Genomic DNA, 8341 nt, shown 5'->3' on the forward strand with positions numbered 1-8341 from the left:
CCTTCCTCCGCCTGAATTCCCAGCCTTCTCCCATGATGGGGTCCACTCGCTGCTCGCCCATCGCGGCTGCAGGGACACCCAATCTACCAATCCCGGGACGCCTCCAAGGGCGCCCGCAGCTTCCTTCACACAAACTTCGCTGGAAGTGAGCCTTACCCTGGAGTGGTCTCCCCACAAAACTTCCCGGTGCCCCGGACTGGGCTGGGGCGAAAGGCCCCAGGCTCGCGGAGACCTGCGGTGGCACCTGCTCCGAGCCTGGCTGCGCTCCGGGCGGCACTAGCCTCCCTCCCTGCGGGCTGAGCCAACCCACGACCACGAACGAGATGCCAGCCCTAGGCGCCGGGCAAGGGGCACACCGCTCACACCCAAAACCCCACCGGCGCGGAGCTTTCCCACGCCCGGGAAATTGCCACCGAAGTTGCAAAGGAAGGGGTAGCGCGTGAGGAAGAAGAAGCGCCTTGGAGAAGGTTCGGGCCAACTAGGATTCTCCATGGTCCATGCCTCCCCAACAGGTAGCAGCCGGGAACGCAGCCGGTGCCGGGCGCAGACCACCGTTTCCTCCGCAGCAAAACCCCAAACCCGGGCTTACCTTGAATTAATGCAGAGTCCCGCGCTCGGCTGAATGAGGAGTGTGCTAGTATTCCCGAGACATCCTTGAATTATTTTAAAAGAGCAAACACGTGGGGGGAGGGGAGCGGGGAGAGGGGACGGGCGAGACTGAATTGGAGGAGAAGGAGCGATCAAAAGAAAGCAGGGGGCGGGAAGGCAGGAGGAGGTAAGAAAATAAAGACAAGGGAGACCTTTTTTTTAAGAAACCTGTCTCCTGCCCACAGAGTGGAAAGGAAATTTCTGACAATTCCAAAGAGAACTGGCACCACATGGCCCCCCGAGGGGCACACGGCGGGGAGGGGGGGCGGGCAGTTACGGAGTGAGCTGTATCCAAACCGAGGAAGGAAGAGGGAAGAGCTGTCCAGGCGCGGACAGCACCCGCGAGTGGGCGCGGGCGGGCGGGCGGGCGGGCGCGGGGCGGCACGCGGCGTGAGCGTGCACACCGGCTGGGGCGGGGCGGGGCGGGGCGGGGCGGGGCGCACGGGCAGCCGGGCGGGGGCTGCGGGTGGAATTGCGGGCGGGCGGGGCTCTGTGTAGTAAACAGCCTGGGGCTAGAAATTTAAGTCAGGGCTTCAGTGCAAAAGTTCTGCGGCCTCAAACTTGCACAGGCCATTTCCACCCGAAAACACCGTCCGTGTTTGTGGGCAGGAGTGGGTGCCCAGGTCCTGCTCGTGGACCTCACCCGCTGCGGGGTCCTGGCGCTTGCCTGGCGGGCAGGAGGACCGTGGCGGGGAGAGCATGATTACATCTAAATAGAAACAGGTGTGGGTTGGGGGCTTCAGGCGTCCAGTTGAGAGAGGGAGCTTTCAGCATCCAGTTAAGAGAGGGGGAAGAGCCAGACACCGCCCAAAGATAGGGAGCCCAGCCACGGAGGGGGAGTGCCTTTGCTGCCTCTCTGAGAGTCACCAGGGGCCCTCTGAGGACTCTTAGGGATACCCTGTTCCCAGGCAGGGGAGGGGGAGGGGGGACAGTTAAAGAGCACAAAAATAATAAAATAGCCTAAAAAAGCAGTCAAACTGGCATCTCCAAAGCTTTCTAGATCTGAATCCCTTAGAGTGTCCTCTCTCCCACCATTCCTCTGAGTCTTTGCACATCTTTCCCTGAAGGATAGCAGGAATGCCCCCCTGAGTCCTTGCAGGTGAAAATCCCACAGCCCATCTCTTCAGTCCAGCTTTGCCAGGTGGCCATACAGAGCTGCCCACTCTCCAGCAAAAGCTCAGAATCAGAGCACAGGAGGGAGGGAGGGAGGGAGGGAGGGAGGAGGAGGAGGAGGAGGAGGGAGGGAGGAGGAGGAGGAGGAGGAGGAGGAGGAGGAGGAGGAGGAGGAGGATTGAAAGGGGCAAGAAGAGAAACAAAGGAAGAAGCAGGGGAGGGGGAGGAAAAAGAGAAAAGGGGTGCCAGGTGGGGACTTCTCTCCCTGGCAGTTCTTTTTTTTTTTAATATATTTTTATTAATTTCATAGAGGAAGGGAGAGGGAGAGATAGAAACATCAATGATGAGAGAGAATCATTGCTCGGCTGCCTCCTGCATGCCCCCTGTAGGGGATCAAACCCGCAACCTGGGCATGTGCCCTTGACCGGAATCGAACCCAGGACCCTTCAGTCCTCAGGCTGAGGCTCTATCCACTGAGCCAAACCAGCTAGGGCATCCCTGGCAGTTCTTGTTCCATGGGGCCTTGGCACAGATGGGGCAAGTCCTCTGGAGGCTTACTTTGAGGTTTGCCAGAATTGGATGAGGACAGTCAGACTTTCTTACTCAGCAGCAAGCTCCCTGTGGCTGAAAGCAGAGATTCTAGTCAAGCCTGTACCCTGTGCACCCACCGCCCCCGCCCGGCACGTGTCAGAGAACCTGTGCTGAAGGGAACTAAGCAGCCACAAGACCCAGGGCTCCTCTCCCCTTCCCCTTCGTCCGGGATGAAGGGAGGAAAGCCAAGACCAAGGGCTGTGCAGCCTCCTTGGCTGGTTCCCATTCACCCCCAGAGGGTCTGGTTGGGAGGGTCAGTCCGTGAGGACCCAGCACTTCCACCTCCGACCCAGGTAAGTGCTGAAAATGATCACCAACCCTGAAATGAGGTGAATGTAGGTCTCTCTGAATTAGACTTTTGGAAAGCCAGGCCTTTAGCCCTGCCATTAAAAACTGCTCCATCTGGGCATTAGAAAAAAAGAATCAGGGCCATACACCAGTTGTTCAGAGGCGAACAGATTTTTGGAAGCCTTGCAGACATGGTTTCCCTTATTAAATTTTTTTTTTCCCAGTTCAAGCATCAGAAAGCAATGGGACTCCCTTGTGGTAACCTTGGGCCCTGCCTAAAGGAAGGTCCATCCTAGGGAATCCCGGGAACCAGAACCCCTCGTCTCAAAGAAAAAGAAGCACAAAGGGGGTGGGGAAGAGATTTTCCCACTTTAGGAAATCACCTGCAGAATCTACAGGCAAGGGGGACGACTCCGTTAACCCCAGGATGGACTCTTCACCCCAACATATGGACACACAGACACGGTGCCGTCACCAGCCACTGGGCCCCTTTTCCATCAGCCCTCAAGCAGGAGCATTCGCATTACAATGTTTGGGTTCCTTTTTGCAATGAAAAAAGTTTAAGGAGCCGGGGTACCAGAAGGCTGGTGGTTTTCCTGGCTTGGAATCTCCTGAAGAGAAGAGCATCCATGCTCACCCCCCTCCGTCACCAAAACAAACAACAATTGTGCCCACACACAGGACTTCTAGGCCCATTCATACTCCTGAGAGAGGGCCGTGCCCGCCAACCGATGGTTCCAGGACAGATGGCCTTGACCTACCCAGAAAGGCGGCAACCACCCCAGATGTCCAAGTACGATGAGCTCTCAGACCCACCTGCCACTTTATTGTCTGCCTCTCTGGTTACAAGTAACAACTAATTAGAACAAATGGTGTCCTTTCAGACATAACAAAAATACTGGTTTTGGTTCTTGTCCCACTTGGATGAGTTGTGGCTGCTGCCCAGCTCCTTTTGCTCCAGGCAGAGGAGGTGGGAGGTAGGCTGGGATACAGGGCTTTAGTTCAGCATGCCTGGCCTGGCTCCCTCCACCTCTTCACCACAGCAGATGCCTGCCCTCCCCACTCCTCGGCCTCTTCTATACACAGCATGGGGGAAAGGCTCAGGGCTCCAGACACGCTCTCTTCTCTTGAGCCGGACCAACAAGGGAGCACCCTGGACAGCCCTGGTGCAGACCTGTGCCCCCTGCCGCGCCCCCTCACGGGACTTCATTCTGGGGCCCTGGCTTCAAAGAAAAGCCCCTGGTTTAATAATTCAGCCTACTTGAATGCCATTTAGTAGCCATGGAAACCGGTTTCCTGACTTCTAGTTGTTACGTAGGATGTGGTTGGAAGGGGAAAGAGAGGGAGAGAAAGAGGAAGGTGAAGGAGAAAGGAAAAGAGAGAGACCCAGCTGAGATTTCATCTCGACTTTCCTGCTTTCATTCCGCAGGGTGTGACAATCTTGATGGTGCGATGCCAGCACATCTCAGCTACACGCCTCTCCCTACCTCTCATCCTCCTCTGACTTCCCTCTTCCCCCACCTCATCCCTCTCTGTCGCTTCCTCTCTCAGACCTACTGGACGGCAGGAGAGCTGACTCAGCGTTCCAACTAAATACCTTTCTGGCTGGCAGGTGCCTCTTTTGCCTCAGTTTCCTTATCTGTAACGGGGGAGGCTTGTGGCTGTCTCTCTCTCTCTCTCTCTCTCTCTCTCTCTCTCTCTCTCTCTCTCATTTTTTCTCTTTTGTGAATATCATCTGCCATAAGATTTCACCTGGAAAGCAGCTGTTTTTTAAATAAACATTCCATTCCTCCTCGCCGGAAAGTGTGCCGTCACCTCCCCTCACCAGGCTAATCCCCTCATCCTTCATGTTACAGACCAGACATCAGTTGCTCTAAGAAGCCTTCCTGCCGCCGCCCTATCTGCTCCCAGTGCCCTGACGGCCCCTACTGTGCCCACCTCACTGTGTTGTCGCTACGTCACCTGGTGAGTGAGTTCACTAAGAGCAAAAACCGTGCCTTCTCCGTTGCTGTGTCCCCAGTGGCTGTCATTTGGGAGGCACTTAGCAGGTAGTGGTTGAATGAAAGGGTAAATCGCCTTGAACCACAGATTTCTGAACCACTGCTTGTTAAAGACTCAGGACACTCCCGAACGCACACAGCATGAGGAAGCCGGACAAAAGCCCACCTGAGCCTCAGCCACCCCTGGACCACCCTGGACGGGGAGAGAGCGCCTCCCAAACTGTCGTGCTAACGCGGTGCACCGAGATCAAGGGACCCCTTCAGACATGTTGGCGGGACACTCCAGAATGGAAATAGCTCCTGGGGGATTGAGAATGGGCTCCACCAGGAATGGGGACAGTGGATCGTGCCAAGTGGTGGCTCCCATCAGCCCATCGCTGGGGTTGCCCTGGGACCATGTGGGCAAACTCAAAAGGCAGCAATGGGTGTTCCCGCCAAGGTGTCAGCATCCAGCAAGCCCCTCACACCAAGTAACTTGCAGCCGTTTAGGCCGACTGTCTTCTGGGAGCAGGGCCATCAGGAAAGCAGATGGAGGCCAGAGGCACAGGGGCCGTCAGCCCAGGGCCAGGGAACACGTGGGCAGTGACTCTGGCCCCTCCTGGGAGCCAGCAATGTGGATTCTGTCATCCAGGAAGCAGCTACTTTAAACAAAGAAAATAGTGTTTTGATCGCCATCTTTTGATGGACCAACAAGACCTATCCATTCTAGAAGCCTTGGCTGTAAATGTGAATGAAAGGCAAGAATTTGGAAGATTTCTTCCCAATGCTCCCTAATGAATTCTCTTCCATTCATGTTACATAAAGGGGCAGGGGCAGCTGATGAACACACAGCCCTGTGTGCACTGAGCTCCCATGAGGTTGGGACAGCCTCCAGCACAGGTCAGACTTTGCAGGGTCCACAGTCCACGTTCATGACTCAGGAACCCAGGCATGTCTCCCTGCAGCCCCGGCCTGCACATAGCACCCCCCCCCCACCCGCCAAATAATCCCTAATCCAGATGGAGCTGCCTTACCCTCAAAGATCTGCCAAGTGACTCAATCTTCCTGATGCCACGCACAGACCTAATGTCACATTTCATCAGCAGACTCCCATGAGCTGTCCCCACCACCCTCTCCCCAAGGGCCACATTCTCATAACCCTCGAGCCATAGGCAGGCTGACCAAGCTTCAGAAGAAGGGAAAGATTTAAAGCAGAAAGCTAGAGGGGAGAGAAGGAGAGGGAGAGAGGGAGAGGGAGATGAGAGAGAGAGAGAGAGAGAGAGAGAGAGAGAGAGAGAGAGAGAGAGGAAAAGACCAGCATATACCCTGAAAAAAAGACACTGCTCTGTAAAATGACACCCAAACTTGAATTTGCATCCACACTATATTGTTTGAGAAGCTCAAGATGTTCCATGCTGAGTTTTCCCATCCCAGGGGAATAGTACCTCCCAGCTGGGGAAAGAAAAACAAAAACACAGCAGGTCCTTTTGTACAATAGAAACCTGAAATGGAAAACAAGTCAGCTAAAAACCTTCCTGGATGCCCAAACCATGCCACCACATCACCCTCTCCTACAGGAAAAGACTCGTCCTCTCCCACATGCTCTAAGCAGTTCCGAGTGCAGCACCCAAACATTAGGACAAACCCACGCTCTTTCACCACTCCTAGAGCAGAACCAGAATGCCCGTGGCAGCGAACGCCCATGCCAATTTCATTTCATACACACACACAGACTGTCAGGGCGTTACACGCCACATACACAATAGGTGAGACATGGCGCACACACACACACACATACACACTGCCTTCCTGGGACATATGTGCACGTGTGTATGTGTGTGTGTGTGTGTTTTGCTTGGAGACTGGTGATGCTTTGGATTATGAGGTTTCCATGGTTACCTTCTATGGAGGGATCTGGGGTAATTGAACTCTTGGGGTTCACCATTCAACAGATGCAGCTCGCTCACTCCTGCACGCTCATAGGCTCACGGGCTTGCTCTGTCTGCATTTTACCCCCATCAGTGTTTAGTTGCAGTTTCAAGTCAAGTACACTGTAATGGAGTTGGACCTGCCGAGGGCTCAGGCTTTACCTTGGAGAAGGGTATTGAAAACTCTGATTCCAACATTCCTGTGGCTTTGGAAGAGGCTCAGACTAATGAGGGTCTAACAGCAGCCAAGATCATACAGACCCACCCTTTCTCCTCTATGCAAGAAAGACCGTCATCCCAGAAGGAGTGAAGAAGGTTATATCACTAATTCATAGGAAGCTCTAGCACAGTGGTTCTCAACCTGTGGGTCGCGACCCCCTTGGGGGTCGAATGACCCTTTCACAGGGGTCGACTAAGACCATCGGAAAACACACATATAATTACATATTGTTTTTGTGATGAATCACTACGCTTTAATTATGTTCAATTTGTAACAATGAAAATACATCCTGCATATCAGATATTTACATTATGATTCATAACAGTACCAAAATTACAGTTATGAAGTAGCAGCGAAAATAATTTTATGGCTGGGCGTCACCACAACATGAGGAAGTGTATTAAAGGGCCGCGGCACTAGGAAGATTGAGAACCACTGCTCTAGGGGAATAAAAATCGAAAGACCCAGGTTGGCACCAACCAGGGGAATGGGCACTGGGCTCAACAACGCCCCCCCCCCCTTCCCAGGAGGCCTCTCTAATTGGTTATCTTACATCAATTTGGAGCAAAATAATTTCTTGGGATAGTGTTAACCTCGGACACGGTCCCATCTGTACATATGAGAAACTGTCCAGCTTGGCTTGTCCAATAAATATTTCAGTCCCCTTCACTGCTAATGTCTCATTTCCTCCAGTGAGTCTAACAAGACAGACAGACCTCAGAGCCTATGGGAAAGCAATGGCCAGCCTCTTCTTCAGACTTCAATGAGCTAAAGGAGTAAAGAAAGGAAATAATTTCACTTCACCAGTGAGCAGAATGGCCGGGCTCAGGTTGCTGGTGGGAAGAGGGAAACTCCCTGTACTGGGTGGTTAATGGGAGCCTAGAGTCCCATCTCAGTTCAGCCCTGAGCCAGCCCAGAGGCCTGGAGCAGGGCTCTTAGCTTCCCTCCACCTCAGCATCTTATGTGTCTATGGCTCTTGGTTTCTGGGAGCCCCCGATGTTGTCCATGTACCAGAAGAGCAGAAACCCTCTGGCCTGGTAACTCGACATGTGGTATAGGACAAGGACCCAACTCAGGTGCTCTGGGGGCACCTGGATGGTAAGTTAAGAGAGAAATCAGAATTATTTTCCCAATATCCATACTCTTGTATATTCTTTCACATCCTCCATCTCTACTCTACATGTCCTCCTCCAACCCAGAATGAGCAATATCGAGGAATCAGTAGGAGGAAAGAGAAAAATCAGATGTAAATTAATAGAGTATGCTTTCAATTTTGATCCAACTACTTACAAAGCAGAACTCGAAGGGAAACACACCCATGGAGAAAAGAACAATGTAGGTAATTAGCCAATTGAAAAAGAAGAGCTGGAAGGCAAACAGCAGGGGTGTGACTATCCCCCACACAGAGGAGCAGAACAAGAGGCAATTTAATCATTATGAGCCACAATGAGACCCACACTCCCCATGGGTGGTGTGTGCCCTTCCAAAATTCACAAACTGAAGTCCTAACCCCCAGCGCCTCAGAATTTGACTGTATTTGGAGACAGGGCCTCTGAGGAGGTAATTAAGACTAA

General features: G+C 53.1%; 1 protein-coding gene across 1 annotated transcript in view; it reads right to left on the reverse strand.

Moving 5' to 3' along the window:
* The window catches only part of CACNA1E (calcium voltage-gated channel subunit alpha1 E), a 387287-nt gene extending 386471 nt beyond the window's left edge, over positions 1–816 (reverse strand). The window contains exon 1 of the mRNA XM_059673180.1: positions 590–816. The gene's annotated coding sequence lies outside the window, so the exon portion shown is untranslated. The remainder of the gene's footprint in view (positions 1–589) is intronic.
* Between the last annotated feature and the right edge of the window lie 7525 nt (positions 817–8341).

The sequence above is a fragment of the Myotis daubentonii genome, chromosome 18 (genome assembly GCF_963259705.1).
Source record: "Myotis daubentonii chromosome 18, mMyoDau2.1, whole genome shotgun sequence".
Taxonomy (NCBI): domain Eukaryota; kingdom Metazoa; phylum Chordata; class Mammalia; order Chiroptera; family Vespertilionidae; genus Myotis; species Myotis daubentonii.